At 43.0% G+C, this 16,239-nt stretch overlaps 1 protein-coding gene and 1 non-coding gene across 2 annotated transcripts in view; both read left to right on the plus strand.

Annotated features, from left to right (window-relative positions):
* The window catches only part of LOC131266585 (Krueppel-like factor luna), a 102,530-nt gene that overhangs the window by 14,761 nt on the left and 71,530 nt on the right, over positions 1-16,239 (plus strand). The gene's annotated exons all lie outside the window — the stretch shown is intronic.
* On the plus strand, positions 5,956-6,028 carry Trnar-acg (transfer RNA arginine (anticodon ACG)). Its single transcript has one exon. It is a non-coding gene; the product is annotated as a tRNA-Arg (tRNA).

The following is a 16,239-nucleotide window of genomic DNA, read 5'->3' on the forward strand; positions in this document are numbered from 1 at the left end:
CTTTGGCTCTCACTTGTTTGCCCTCGTATGATTGGTTTTAACTGATTGAAAACATTTTCAAATTGGTAAAAGATCATATCGAATGTTTGATTCCACTTTCAAACAAAAGATCTTTATATTTGTTTTACATTTCCACTGTTCATAAGGATTTGTTCCTTTAGAAATTTATGTCATTTTCATTAATTTAATGTATGTACATTCATATTGTTTTGCTATTTAGTGATATTACTAATTATTATTATACTAATTATTTTTTCCATAGACGTCATAACATTTTTCGTTGCATAAGTGCTTATTAAATTTATATGGTAATTTGACTTACGCAACCTGTAGCTTGCGATTATTATTGTGTCTAGTTTTGTTTGTTTTGCACCAATGTTATGAATGTTTTACGATGCAAATTATTTTTAATAAATTAATCAACTCTCACAAAGTAGAAAGAAAACAGAATTCTTTTCATTGTTATTTTTGTGTTGTTCGAATTGTAATGTTTTGGTATTTTTCACCAAAACTGAGTTGTTTGTGCCGTTTCTTAACCTCTTTGCTTCAATTTCAGTTCGTTTTATTGGCGACCAAATTCCTTTCCATCCGTGCGCCATCTTGCCCTATGTTTGCAGCTCACTTCACCCCCATCGTACCGCACCTGGTTCGGTTACCGTCGCTCCCTCACCCTCCCCCCCGTTATGCACATGTGATGCAATCTGGCGTTACAAACGGCGTCAAACGGATTGAATTTCAATTTGACCGTTTGCCGAGCCGCATGATCCACGTGTCGCGCTAACCGACCGCTTCCCTTTTGGTCAAGGTGAAACGGTGCCGTCGTCTAATCCGGGGTGTCCTTTCAATTAAATCACCGGCCGAGGTTTCGTAGAACGGTGAACCGGAGTGAAAGAGCGCGATTGTAACCGCTTAATTGTTGTCACCGTTGGATTTGAACCGATTAGGGTGGTTTGGAAGGATTGTCAGCCGACCCAGGGTGGGATTAGAAGGTGGAAATATCGGTGCGTATGACCTCCCCCGCCCCAGGCCCAGCCCTTTCTCTTCTCTCCCTGTGGTGCGCAACGTTACCATCCCATAACGAGACTCGAGAAGCCGGTCAAGTGTAGGGCTGAGGCTGAAGTTGAAGCACTAAAGCAAGCAGGGAAAAATATCGGCCGCTCAAAGCGAACACACGGGGGGGGGGGGGGGGGGGGGGCCGAGAGACCGAGCGGCAAACGGGACAGGAAACACATTTGCTACAATCTATCAATCTCGTCGCGCAGTTCGCCTCTTTTTTCCTCCCACTTTGGACACAAAATCGCACATTTATATTTGCCGCCAAAAGGTGGAACCACGTGACGCGGCACCGTGGATGGCTGCGTACGTCGATAGGTGGCTGCGACCTCAACAAACCGACACACACACACACATCCTTTCGGCGAATGTCTCCTCGCAGCGGCCACAAAGCTAAACCGCCTGGTGGCACTTCAGTGGTTTTTTGATCGAAACAAAATGCGATCGTTTATGTTTAGGCTGCGTGTGCATGCATGTCTTTCCCTCTCTCTCTCTCTCTCTATCTATCTATCTTTTTACTTGTGTGTGTCTGTTTGACTCTGGGACGGGTACCAAGTGCCGGTAGGCGGCCCTTCCCCCCCCCCCACAGTGTCGCATGAAAACTTCAATGGCGGCAGCGCGAAATTCGTGAAACTGTGCAAACGCGAGCTCCAATTGCATTCTCTAGTAAATTAAACTGTCGATCAAAATATCTACAGGTCGGTGTCGCTGCCAATCTTAAATTGACAAAATAACCTGACGCGCGATCCCAACCGGCGTGGGCTCCGAGGAAGGTGGTGGTTGGGCGACAGGGACGACGTTGACTCCTCTCGATCGTCGTTGCGTCCACCCGTTTTTCTCCAATCTATCGATCCGACCCTCGAAGAAAGGGACCGTGGTTTGCCGTTGGAATAATTGAAATGGTAGAAGTCCGCGGCGGTGCGTGGGTATGTGGGTGTCGAATGTGCAAATATCGCATTGCACCACGCTGTTTCCCATGCACTTGACGCGCTGACCGGAGGCAACAAAAACTCACCAAGAAAAAACTAGCGCATTCTTTCATTCTTTTGAAACGAACTTAACCCTTCAATATCCAATAACTTGGAGTAATGCCTCTGGTTTCATAAAACTAACTAAATTCTTAACTGCTTAAGCATATAAAAATTCGTATCAAATAAGAAAACATCCAGCCTTGGAGTTGTAAAAACAATAATGAAAAATATATTCTCGGACTAAATAAAAACATTAACACAATTGTCAAACTACAGTTGAAATAGAAAACAAATATCGGTGAAGGGTTTAGGGTGTTGCTTCAACTACTAGCTCACGATGCGGTACTGCCGCCGATTGCGCTACTAATGAGGGCTTCTTGTGTGGGCCGTGGTATTAAGTGACTGGTGTGATGTTGACTTCTGCTAGTGCGTTCTGTTCCCTTCACTTTCTTTCGTCTTGTGTGTTTCAGATGTTGACGGCTGTCATGCCTACCGTGCATAGTTGCTAAGACGGCAATCTTTTGGTTTTAAATTTTAGAAACAAATAGTGAAATTACTATTCAAGCGGGTAAAAGTTCCTTTATTTATGTAATTTACAGGTTTGCTAAAATCTAAAATAATGGTTATTAAATTTAATTGGCAAAACAATAATGGAGAAATTTTTTATTCAAAATATAATTTAAATATTGAAACAGAAGCAGTCTGCATAACGAATAGTTTTAGATAGTTTTCTTTCATCAAAACGCCTCGCTAAGTGTTATCATATCTCTTGACTCTGCCGTGCATCATACCACCACTCCAACTTGAGAAGCAGCAAAATAACTATTTGAATGCAATCAAAACAGTTCCACAACTAAAGCAACCTGCGCATTCGCCAGCTTGTGTGCAGTTCTCACGCATTTGCATTCGTTCCCGCATAAGTGTTGTGCATCGTAAATTCTGTAAATGCACTTGTGCCACGTTCAAGCCGTCCCCACGACGGGGACTTGGGCGATGGGCACTACACGGCAGTCGCTTTCTTCCGCGATCGGGATGAAGTGAAATGTCAACACCCTTGAGGATGTTTTGCAACACCTGTCCGGGAGTGATGAAGAGGGTATTTTTTGCTAAACAAAACACGCTTCTGGAAAGGGGAAGCATTTCGAAGGGAACAGTTTCATCGAACGAAGCTATTTGTAAATGAACGTGATCGGTTAGTTAAACGAATAAATTAAGTTTGTTAAATGTCATCAAAACATAATAATAATCTCTATATTAGAACAATATATTTCATGCAAATTAAAAGAGAATGCAAAAAATAATCCTTTAACTCAAAACGTTAAATATTCTTCAGGCAATAGTTTGTCATGTGAGAACTAAATCCAACTGAAAAACGTAAGCAAACGCAAAACGGGTGCAAACTCTTCCATCCTTTGACGAAGGATGACCAAAGTCCATAGTTTGTGTACGGATGCGGGATCGGATTGATTTATTGCGCGCATTCTCGCGGTGCATACATAAGTTCTTCGTTATTCAATTAAACTGGAATAAATTTATCGGCTAATGTTTTGATATTCATGATGATGGATTGCACTGCACCGGAGTAGAAGAAAGGAAAAGGCAAGAGGAGGATGCGTCATTCGGTGGAGCAAGTTGCGAGTTACGTTCTGTTTGCTGTTCTGCAACTCTTGACTTCAATGACCTGTACTACAACAAAAGGCTTGTTGAATGGTATTAATATTAATTGTAGTAAGTTTTTACAGCAAACTGTTACTATATTTAGTTGGTTTGTGATTTGTTTCATTCCTAGAATGGAGATATATTCAAATTTATTTAAACTTATTTTTACTGGTTTTACATTTAAATGTTTTGTCATACGATGTTTTGTTTTCGGATTAAGTTTACAGCTACAAATTATCCTGTTCCGAGAAATTGTTGTCTTCGAATGAGTTAATCTACATTTGAACATGCAACCCGACATTTTACATGTATTTCATGTGAACAGTATTTGCGTTTATGTTTACAATATCTACTTCTCAGCCAAATCGAAACGATAAACTATCACCCATTCGATCACGAACGAACAATCCTCAAAAATCCTTCAAACCGATCGCCCTTTGGCACGAACCGATATGGTTTTTCACAGTTTTATTGCATTTCCTTGCAGCGCCAACACTCCTTCCAACGAGCTACTGGATTGTTCTGTGGTTTATTTCGTTTCCTTTCCGTCCGCAAACCAGGTGCGAGGGTTTTGTTGGAGGTTTTTTTATGTTTATGTTTGGTTTGTTTCTGCTCACTTTCGGTAGCACTTTGATTGCTCCGATCGTACGTGCAAGATAAAATGTAAATCGAGTCCGATTCGATGCCGATGGGCGCCCGCGAATCAAACGCGCGGTTCCGCGTGGTCTCGCCCGGGTCGCCATTGCGCGAGCGGGTTTTAGTTTTACGATTATTTGAATTTGATTCGAACCCCTAGCCCTCCCTCCGGGGGTGTTTGCGTTTTTCTTCGGCGCGACCCGGGGCTCGAGATAGACCGGCCCGCTCGACCGTGGCCTCCGATCGTTTGGCTTTGATCGATTTCGATCGTTTCCCTTCAGAGCTAACAGCAGCACCAGCAGCAGCAGGGATCCTTGCGCTACAACAATGAAACAGGCGTACGCGAACGCGATCTTTGCATATGAGAGCGCATGTTCAGGTTGTTGTTCCATTGCTCCTGGCGGCTACTGGCGGCCCAGAAACAGAAGCGTGGTCAGGTGAAAACTAGTTCAGGTTCACAGGTGGGCGTCGATTTCAAACACCAGCGTCACCGCCGCGACTTGCCTCGTGCACGACTGCGCTAACACCTTCGCTACAGCGATCATGGGCACCGCCTGGTCGACAACACGACAAACAACGGCTAGGCGTTTGGCACGCCAGGACAAGGAAACAATCGCAGCATGGCGTGCGTGTGCTGCACTGGCTTTCCGAAACCGCCCCGTGGGCCGACCGAAGAACCTTGAGACCGGCTCCACGATGGGATGGGAGTGGCGGCCGACGGCGAAGGCGAGATGATAAAGCTTCCAAAGCCGCACCGTGCGTTTAAATGGATATAATTTTTCACCTTCAGCATCCTCCTTTCCCGCCACCTGGGCACGTTTGCATAAAAAGGTACTTAAAGGCCGAAAGATATTTTAATTTTTCGCATTCCCCCGTAGCTGCTGCTGCTGCATAATTTTGGCCAGCGGGTTTTGTGATTATCAAATGGCCGTTCGGGGAAGAAATGGTTCATCCGCGTTGTGTGGATTATTATTTTCTTTTATGTTGGAATTTAAATTAATACTCTCGCTCCGCAAAAGGAGATTTTATACCATTTTGCTGGCCATGATTTTCATTAGAGGCGAATGGCGCTCTTCGATATTGTCCATAATTTTTCGATTGCACCTTTTCTTTCATGTTAAGCATCTTTTGAATTGTTTGTTTGGCTCATGAATATTCCAATGCTTGGTTTAATCGTCACGGTTGATTATGAAAATTGTAACGTTCACTTTCAACTATGATCTGGTGAAAACATAAATTCAAAATTTTATAATTGTGGTGTTTATGATATTTGCATGGTTTAATTATGTTTTTCTGAAAGCATTATGCATAATAAAAATTTTAACAGCTTTAACTACATTGTAAACCTCAAATTTCCAAAAAAAAATTTGTATAAAGATAGACATAAAGGTACAGCAAAATATAACGAAAGAAATCCACTAAAGTAAGAAATATCTTCAAGTCGGCCTTTCAGTACGTAAATAAATAGAAGTTGACCGACACCAATATGATGCTCATAGAGCATTCGAGGGTAAACCACCGCTGAGCGATAAGAGTTGCGCTATTTTTGGAATACGTGTAACCCAAAGCTATAAATAAACAAACATGTGTACGTCATTGTTGACCCATTTCAATTCTTACAGCATTACATCAACGGGGTCCTGTGGCGCAATGGATAACGCGTCTGACTACGGATCAGAAGATTCCAGGTTCGACTCCTGGCAGGATCGGTCGATTGAAAAAATTTTTTTTACCAACTTTGTTTTCAATAACGATTTTTTGCTGTACATTTTTATTCGTCTGGCAAAAAAAACATAAAAAAAAATGAAACAATCTTGCCCAACCTATCTCTCTCGCGAGTTATCGAACTCGCAACCGCGGTTGAGGATGGTTAGGCGTGGGCCCGCAGGTGTGGGGGAAGCAACAAATGCTGCTGCAGCGGGCATCACCACCGACATCGATTAACTCGGTGTCACGTCGGGTGGCGCACGAGCAGCGCAGTCATCATCGCGTGAAAGACGCGCACAGTCGCGGACGCGTCCGAACTACGTGATCATATAACATGGCACGTTAACACATGGCGCAGTGTGTGCTTTTGCGCGTGTGTTGCTCGCTGGATGGGACATCAATCAGCTTCCTCTCACTTTCCGCGGAGGAGCAGGAAACTTGTCACGATCGATCGATCTTCAGCAGCTGTTTGCTGTGGCGAATTTTACTATGTCGTGTCGCATTTCTCTTTCCCATGTCAGGAGAATGTATTACATATGAGCGTATTACACTAGACACCATTGGCTGCAAGTGTTTGCTGTTTTACTAAATTATCAAGCATTTTTTTACGTTTTTATGCTTGTTTATCGATATTTTGCTATGTTTTCTTCTTTTTTCTACTATTTTGGTTGATTGATTTCACATTATTTTTACACATATCACTGGTTTCTGGGCTATATAATTGTTCTATTAGTCCCTTCACAGTTTTGCTAGAGCCTTAATCGGGCAAGCTAATGGAATTTGTACTGCTTTAGTTTTTTGTCGCAACTTTTATTCTACTTTCGTTACATGGCAATTATTTCTAGTTCATCTGCTTCGATAACAGGTTCTTATGTGTTTGTAAACTTTTATTTTTGTCATTAATCGAGGAAATTAAACCAAATGTTTGCTTATTATTGATAATTTATTGCTGATCACAATCACAAATAACACAAATGGAAAGAGATCATTTTATCTATAAAATCCAAATGTTTTTGGGAAAATACAATTTTTTTTTCTGTTCTAGAGCAAAAATTATACAAACATGTAAATAAAACAGTGTAATAATTTTTTACTCATTTTCTCGACGTGGTAGGACTGTGAAGGGGTTAATATATACGACATTTATACATTTCCTTTCCATAAATTAAGTAATATTTTGCTGAATAACATTCCAAACAAAACTGCAGACGGAGGGCAACCCATTCAAACCGCTGGCTACTCATAGCTGTCATTGTGCGACCCGCCACACCGGGGGGTTAATTTATACAAACTCTTTCCATGTCAATAGTGCAACCCGCGCGGCTGAAGGATGATCGGCTTGACGGATGGTAGCGCCGTCGCGGTTTGGCTTTCTTTTCGACCCTTCATTTGCTTCCCTCCCGTTTTGCATGCCGTGCGTGCTTTCTTTCTTTTGCGCTTTGCACCTTCCAATATGCTTATGCAGCGATACCTGGACACGCTTTTATTTTTTATTTTGTTTACGCTGAGGCGGCCTTCCGGATCCTTCTCCTTCATCCCTTCCATTCTAATTTGCCTTTACCCCAAGAGCGAGAGGGTTTGGGTGCCGTCGAGATTGATCGACCATCTTGACACGCGGTTGTCACGTATTCGCAGGCAGGCAAAAGTTAGCCCCCGACGCGAAAAGCAGACGCCGAGCGGCCCTTCCCAGGGCGGCGCACGGACGGGGTCGGGTTCGGTTGATTGATTTTTAATTCAATTTACAAAGTTCTCACGACGCGTCAACGCTCGCCACGCGGAATCAAATGCTCGCGTGTGCAGCGGCGCAACATTAGGGGGGGGGGAAAAACCTACCCGACGCACGGAAAAACCACTCGTACCCGCTACGTGATCATATTTCTTTTAATAACCTCCACCGCCCGTTCGGGGTCCCCTCCCTCCCTCGGCACCGATTTGTCCATTAAACCGTCCTTACTGTGCGGGATTCTAGTTTGCCGACCCGCAGCAAAGTAGGTGAGATCAAAAATAAAATTAAACACACAAATAAACCGGGTCACAACACGGATGGCACGATGTCGGCGGACTGCAGTTGTGCAGTGCACGAAACCGTGATGAAACGTGCAAGCCGAAAGTGAACGAATTTTAATGTCCCCAAAGACCGCTGACCGATCGGCGAGCTTCGGAGAACCCGGCCGGCGTTGGGAAATAGTTTAGAGAACGTTCGAACCATTCCTTTTCCTCCTCCGCTCACCCTTTGGAGCCTCAGTGAAAGGATTCATTGGATGGGATCGTTGAAGTATACGGATTTAGTGGTTTATTTTTTTTTTTCATACCCGTGCTATCCTTTAGCGTAAGTGTTTTGTCAATGTTTTTTCGATCTACTAAAACGAATGAGAAACTAAAGAACAATTGTAGGCCACAGTTCCAAGCCACCAACTTTAGCAACAGCAAACCCTCGAAAGGGTCAGAGTTTGAAGGAGTGTTGCGAGTTGCGAAAAACGATGCGGTCAGTTCCACTCGGCTGTGACATGTTGTTCACGACATAATGTACGCTTCTGCTACTTGTTCGGGGCAGCCTAGGGCCTGCCTGCTCTGGCTGGATGACACCGGCTCGAAGACGATGCCAGTGGACGATGAGTAATGATGCCTGCGTGAGAAACTAATGCTCGATCATACGAAGGCAGCGCTGTTGCAATACTTAGAGTTACGAAAGGAAGTCGCAAACTTGTTCATTGCAATAGTTTTAAGTATGTTGTCTCAATTACAGCTGGATCAGGAATTGGTTTGATTTATGGTTGAAAGTGTTTTTGAAGTTTTGAATACTTATAACATGTAACATAAGGTATTTCTGAACCTATTTGCAGAGATAATGTGATGAGGAAGATATTTTATCAAAGACAAAACCATAAAACTATAAGCAATCTAAACTGCTTATTAGTTTTAGTTTAAGATTAACATAATAATTAATGTATTAACTTGAGTAGAATAGAAGAAATTCGCATCGCTTTTCAAATGGAGTTTACTAAAAAGGGCACTAATACATTTTATACCAAAGTACAACTCAATTCGGCAGCGTTGAACTACAGCGAGTCGTAATATTGAGTGCACAACTAAATCAACATTTTTATAATATATCTAGTGCAAACATTCTTCTTTTTTTTGTTTTTCAACGTAGCTCTAAAGCAAATTTATCTTATTTTTTATTTTAAGCAGCAATACAAATCCAATATACACTTTGCTTTTCATAACTAGTCTGTACTTTTTTTAGTAAAATAATAAGCGAGACAAGGGCTGGTTTTTATCAAAACATAATTGATCTTTTGTACATCATAATTTAAAGCCCAAATTGGAGTTGAATAAAAACATCTATGTAATTGGTTTGAGGCTTGTTAGTAGGCTTGTTTGAGGCAATCAGACATTGCAGGTTGTTCTTGTGAGTAATGCATTGGATGGTATAAGACCAATTGTACCTCTTAAGGGTGTTTAGTAATTCAGAAGTCAGTTTTGGAAAGCTTTTTAAGGATCCATTGTTAGTGCAAGAACTATTTTTCAGTCGTTGAGTGTTATAAACATTCATTTTTTTCCTCTGTTTGCAAGTTCTATTTGTGTCTCTTCGTTCTTTACTTTGCCCCTGGCTTTCAGCTCTTTAGGACATAATAAAAGGGCGGCTAGTAATATTCCCTGCAACTGTTTTACATTCGATCAGGATTCAGGAACTCTAGTTCTAAAAGTCTGTTGAGTGCAATTTTGATAAAACAAACTGGATGAAAGGCTTAATTAATGCACTTTCCAGGCATTTAGATGATGAGAGTAAACTTCGTTGGAATCTTGTGAAGGTTGCCGAAGTCGAGTAATTCTTAGAAAAAAAGAACCTGTACGCTAAACCGTTTCACTTAAATTTGCTAGGCCAATGTTTCCTACAGTTATGAAAGAAAAACGAAGTCTTCTTGAGGTGAACGCTCAATTTTGCGACTAACTATATATTCTTTGTAATATCATCAAGTTTCTATATTCATATGTTCCTTTGAAAAAAACAAATATTCATGCCTTACATTAACTCAACGTACTTTCCATAGCTTTTTTTCATGGTTACCATGCAAATTGATTTCCTTCTAAGTGAATTTTACACGAATTAGAAGCAATTACAGTGAACCCTACCGGTAAGTGTTCCCTGGGTAGTCTGTCCGGCAGGGTGTCATACACACACACGTCAACCGGTGATAATTTCCCTCCTCTTAAGTGAAATCGAGCGAAGAAAACTCCACCAGCGTGCGGGTAGAAGAAAATCGTTAAATTAAATTAGATAATTATACAAAAAAGCTCAAACTCGTCGCAAATGGATCGATTACGGCTGTCCCGGTCGTTCCCAGCCACCGGCCACCGGGGGTTGTGGATGGCCAGCTTGCGGCCAGGTGGAGAAGGTGCTTTTTTCCCTTTTAATCCAGTTACCACCAACATCGCTCCCGACGAGTGAGTGAACGGTTGTATTGAGTCATGGCATAGGATTGACACACGGATTGACACTTTTTCGTCTGCTCCCGGTGAGTTGTACGGAATTCGACACGGATTGTAGTAGGCTTTAAGGGGAGTTTTTGTTGTCGTTACTAACCATTCCGTCTTCCATTTAGCTTCTCCATCGACTCCATCGACTACTTGCCCGGACGGAGGTAATTCTCACGCATCGGTTCGTTGCGGTTGTGACCCGGTCAACGCGAAACGAACGCAACAACTGGAGCTGGGAGGATGCGTGGCTCTTTTCGGGCCAAGTCGTGCCGTCGTAATGGCAATGGAGGAAAAACTCGAAATTGAATATTTCACCCCGGGTCTAGGAAGGGCCAAACGGGTAAAGGGAGCGTACAACGTAATGTAATGCACACGGAGTAGCTCTTATGTGTAGGACGTTTACATGTTGATCTTCATGATTCCCATGACTGACGATTGGACGAAGGAAATTTTTAGATTTGGTAGGAAATTTGTTAAGATCTATTGAAGCTACAAAATAGACCATCTTTTAAAGTGAAAAATTGAACAATTTTGGTGTACGGTTTAAAGTATCAATGTCTTCTTTTACTTTGAAACTGAACGCTTTTAAGTTTCTGAACGAGAACGCTCCTTTTTTCAGTCCATCCATTTCGACTAAAGGTATCCGTTTAGACGTTTTACCATAAGTCGTGGAATGGGACCATGTGTGGGTTTCTGCACAGCCCACACGGACGGTTTACCCGTGCTCGCGGACAGCTTGATCGTCAATAAATCAATCAAAATCTACTCGCCAGAACGAGGACCGTCTGACGAGAGCGCGTCCAACCTCCACACCTGACGCACGGCTGAATCTCCTTGATCCACGTCCGGGTCGGTCCGAAGTGTCAATTCTCTACCGTTCACACCTTTTTTCGGTTTGTCGTTGCCTCTTATTTTATCCTTCTCTTGACTCCTCTACAGAAGGAGCAGGCTGTGGTGTCATTCTGAACTGCGAAAATTCTGCACAACAACCGCTTCGCCTTTTCGTGATCTCACATCTTGGAGTTTCTCACATGCGGACGAGTTTTAAAATAGGATTGCGCAACGAACGCAACGATCATCGAACGGACGGTGGGAAAATATGGTTTCAAGTTCATGTTAGGTCACGAAGTATTTGAGAAAAATAAATGAGTTAAAAAGATAGAACGTACAAACTGAAGTGAACTTGTAACTGCGAACAAACAAATATTCAGAAAATCTGTCACCGTGAATAGACGATTAAAATAAGTTAAACTTAAACATTTATCAAAAGAGAGATCTTCTTGGTTTTATTATATCAAAAATTTGGTAGTTTATATCAAAAATTTAATTTTCTTCCATAATCAATCCGATTGAATTTCAAAACCAGAATCAATAAAAAAAGAAAATCAATAAAAAAAGGTTAACCCTGGAATAAAAGCTCGAAGAAATTGAAATCAAGCTAACCCTTAACCCTGGAATAAAAGCTCGAAGAAATTGAAATCAAGCTCAAGTATTCCAAAATCATTAGCAAAAAACAATTTATTTAGCTATTGAACTATTCAACATATTAAAAGATAAGCGATTAAACGAAAAAACATTTAGTGTGGATTGTTCGATTGCATTCGATTAAAAGCTCTGCTTAATATACGCTTCATATACGCTCGCGAGTTTATTTTCAATCGATACAAAACAAAACAAAACAACATTCCCGTGAAAAACTCCTCCCCTAGAAAAATCTTAAATGAACCGCAAAGGTGGCGAAGAAGATCAGCGTCGAACAGACGCGCAACTTTCACGCCAACAAAAATTCAATCGCTGTCAAAAATATTAGGATCCAGTCGTCAAAACAGCCACCAAAAGCTGACATCGCCTTTTGTCCTGCTGCACACCGACATCAATCTTAAAAGCCTCCTGAAAGGGCACACATGCCATCGGGTGGGATCCTCCCCCTAATTGGAGTGAGGAACAATTTAAAAAAAAATCGCCAACTTACGGTAACTTTCAACCGAACCACCCACACATGACCAACGAAAGAGAGGGAGAGAGAGAGAGAGAGAGAGGGACGAGACTCCCTGTCATAACGTTCGACAACTTGGCGACGAACGGCGCCAAGATGGTGCTGGGCGATATCCGATTCAGCTAACCTACAGCCACTTTTTCCACATTGCGGAGATTTTTCGCGAGATTTTCGATAGCGTCTTTTATTTCCACACTCGTCGGGGAGTTAAGAGCCTGGGACAACCCTTACCACCTCAGCTTAGATCGCCAGCGTCGGGCCATCTTCAGCAACAACCGTACGATTAGCCATTGTTGTCGAGCGACGACTCTTTTGTTGCTGGACCTCCTTCTTTATTATTTCCAAACCCGTACCCCGAAAATAGAAACAATGCGCAGGGAGCCTTTAAAGGGGGTTGATGCTGGTCGAAAACAGCCTTTCATTAAACCGATCCGGACAGGCGGCGCTCTGCAAAGACGCGATCATACGCGAGCACCATTAAATTGGGCGTAAAATTGATTTCGATCGCAACCCTCCCACCGTTTCGAGTGGCCGTCCCTTTTGGTTGGAGAAAAACAAAGCCAGAAAATTCCGATTAATGGAACCACATGATAAGGGTAAAGATGAAAAATGGCTGATCATAGATGCATCGATCGTATCATACCTCGAAACGGTATGATCTCGCGATGGTCACGCTTTACGTAGGCACGGTATACGGCAGGGGTCGGCACAAGCTATCAGAGAGAAGCAAGATGATGAAAAAGAAACAAAATCCGCGGGCCAGATATCTTGAACGATGTTTTCATGTTTTGATTGTGATATTAAACCCTTTTTGAATGGAGTATCAATTTCAAATGGAGTATCAATCATCAATTCCAATTTCATCAAATGATTTGAAATATTTCAAAGTTTTACTTCTCATCGTAAATGTTTATACTTTTTTTTGTTAAATTTTCTACTTTTTCGACATAATGTGTTATTTTTTATTAAATATTACCTAAAACTATGTTACCTTATCAATGTTTCTCCGATCCACTCTCAGTAAACTCAGAATTAAATTCTCTAAATTAAAATAACTCAGTTTCAAGAAGTTTTGGATAATGTTTTTGTTTTGTAATGATAGCGAGCAATGTTTACCTTGAATTGTTTATTGTGGGTGCGAAGTAAACATGATATTTTGTCACTGTATTCTCGATGAGATTCACTAGATAAGATAATTTTAGAACGATTGGTAGCAAAATGCAATCGTTAAAACGTAATAAAAGTATACGGGATTGGTTAGTATAAGTGCTCTGTTGCACGATATTTTCTTGGACGTCAGATTCACAAGTGATTCTGTGTTAACAGTTCCAGGTAAAAAAAATCCAACTTTGTTGACAGATAAAATCGGGTACGGCCATCCGCTGCAATCAAACGACTTTGATTTTATCGTGCGACATATTGCAGCTGTCAAATCCCACTCGTTTTGATTTGTCAAAGTTTGTCGCGGTAAAGCCCTGACACCAGCCTTAGCTGCCTGGCATTAAACTTCACGTTTAACAGTTTCAACTGACATTTTCAAAATGAAACAAGTGACATATCGTGAATAAATTTGATAAGAATACAATTCACAATCAGCTGGACTTTGCCGACCCCTGGTATGGAGGTACGAAACAAGAACTCTTTCGTGTACACTATAGACCACCGCCTACCACCCTCGTCAGTGACCCCCCGGCCGAGATTGAACCGAGTGTAGATCGTAAAAACAACAACGATCCCAAACAGTTCAAACGCCTCACGGTCGCCGGTGGATTTTATGCTCGATGTCGTGGTTCGCGGGCGAGTTCATCATAAAAATAAGAACCGTTTTGCGTTTGCGTGCGTGCGTGAGCGTGATTGGATCGCGGGCTTATTTTCACGACACGGCCCGCGGATCGAACCGCGCCGATAATGATTTCGATAATTAACCCTCCTCCGGCGATCGATTCGGTTTCGGAGTGGCGAGCATTTTGGGCTCTTTCTCGAAGACTTTGCAAGAATGGGCTTTAGAGGCCAGCAGCGGCTTAGCCGGGGTTGGCTGTACGGCTACCAGTTGTCAATCGATCGCAGCTCCCGGGGGTCGGCTTTCCAGGTGGCTGCTGCGAGTGCGCGGCCGTAGTATAATTAAATATCATTTAGCTCTACATTTTGATTAATTTAATTAATTGCGCACGGGTCGATCGAACGTTCCGTGCGTCGGTAGCGGACACCTTCGACCAAAAAACCGCGGACACGCAATGCCCCGACGCCAAAAACGATGCCCTACGAACATTAAGATCTTGCCAGCCGCGCGATCCTCCGAACCAATGATTGATCTCTTCGCCTACCTTCACCCGAAACGAACACTCTCATCCAATGATTTTCCTTTCTTCTTCCTCCCGCAGGTAAGCAAACGTTGACGAATCTTTCGATCGGATCTCGCGCGGAGCCTTCCCCGAAGCGCGTGAATAACCATCGGGTAAATATAGCATATTCGTGTCCGAGGCAGTATAAAATCACGCGAGCGATGCCCACGGGAAGGAAAACAACATAGCTGCGGACGAAAAACACACCGACAAAAAGAACCACTCACTAATGAGTTAATCGTCCGGCCGATTGTGGACAAAGCCCGCCTCGCGAGTGGTCCCAAAACGGAAGTTTAATGGCTGCCCTTTTGCCGGTGTCGTGGGGGTCCCGAGAGGGTCCTGCGAAGTGAAGAGATCAGAGTGCGCCAGCTCACTGGTTTTGAGCGCGGTTCGGTCAGATGAAAAATGGACTACGGTCTAGGAGCGGCCGCCCTTTTGACCTCGCCGGGGTTTCTAATGCTCACCAGCCACCCGCGATCTCGTCCGGTCCCGGGTCGATTTGGACGGACGGACAAACGGCTACACCACGCCTAACCTTGCTCCCAAAATCGCTTCCAGTCTCCGTGCGCACTCATTAGTGGCTAATAAATCTGCGCGTCTCGCCTTCCGAAACGGTGCCCGCATTCCGGGGCCTCCCACCGAATCTGTAACCCCCCCATCTGTGTAGTCCACCGGCGCTGACCTCGAAGTAATTAGCCGGATAAGAGCCGGAGTGGCAGGGGTGAGGTGTTAGAACTTCCATGTACGGGTCGGGGGTTTTCCTCGACACTGTACTTGCTGTTGCGTTTACGCCCGGGCGGCTTGGTTTCGTCACCGCGAAACGGTCGGTCATGCTTTTAGCGCTCATTACGAGATGCTTTTTGTTCTTGCGCTCGGCAGCCTCATTACTGGATCGCTGAATTAGGAGCGCCTCATTGATGGTGGGCTCATACCGGGGCGACTCGACATACAAATGACGCTGCGAATGCCGTCAAGCTGGACGACAACAGTTGAGGCGTATTCTGTACAATCTTAAACCTCTGCAGATGGCGTTACTAATTCTGCAAATCGTCCGAGATTTGGTGTAGGAACTCCTAATACTTTATATTATACAAACAAATATAAAGCTCCAAATGGATAGCTAGATAGTAGAAATTTTGGATAATTTTATTCCAAATGAAAACTCCAGCGCTTAAATAACTTTTCCAGGACTCTGAATATCTGAAGACTCAAAATAAAATTACATACGAATTACATAAACAAGCATAAAGCTCCAAGTAGATAGGCTTTGGCTGAAAAATGTTCCAAATCGAAAGTCTGGCAACTATGAGTTTAGGAGGACTTTGGTTATGAGGACTCAGCTAATCCGACATACTTGTTAGTCCATATCCTAAATATAAGTCCATGATTTCCC

This window comes from Anopheles coustani, chromosome 3 (assembly GCF_943734705.1).
Source record: "Anopheles coustani chromosome 3, idAnoCousDA_361_x.2, whole genome shotgun sequence".
Classification (NCBI taxonomy): Eukaryota; Metazoa; Arthropoda; class Insecta; order Diptera; family Culicidae; genus Anopheles; species Anopheles coustani.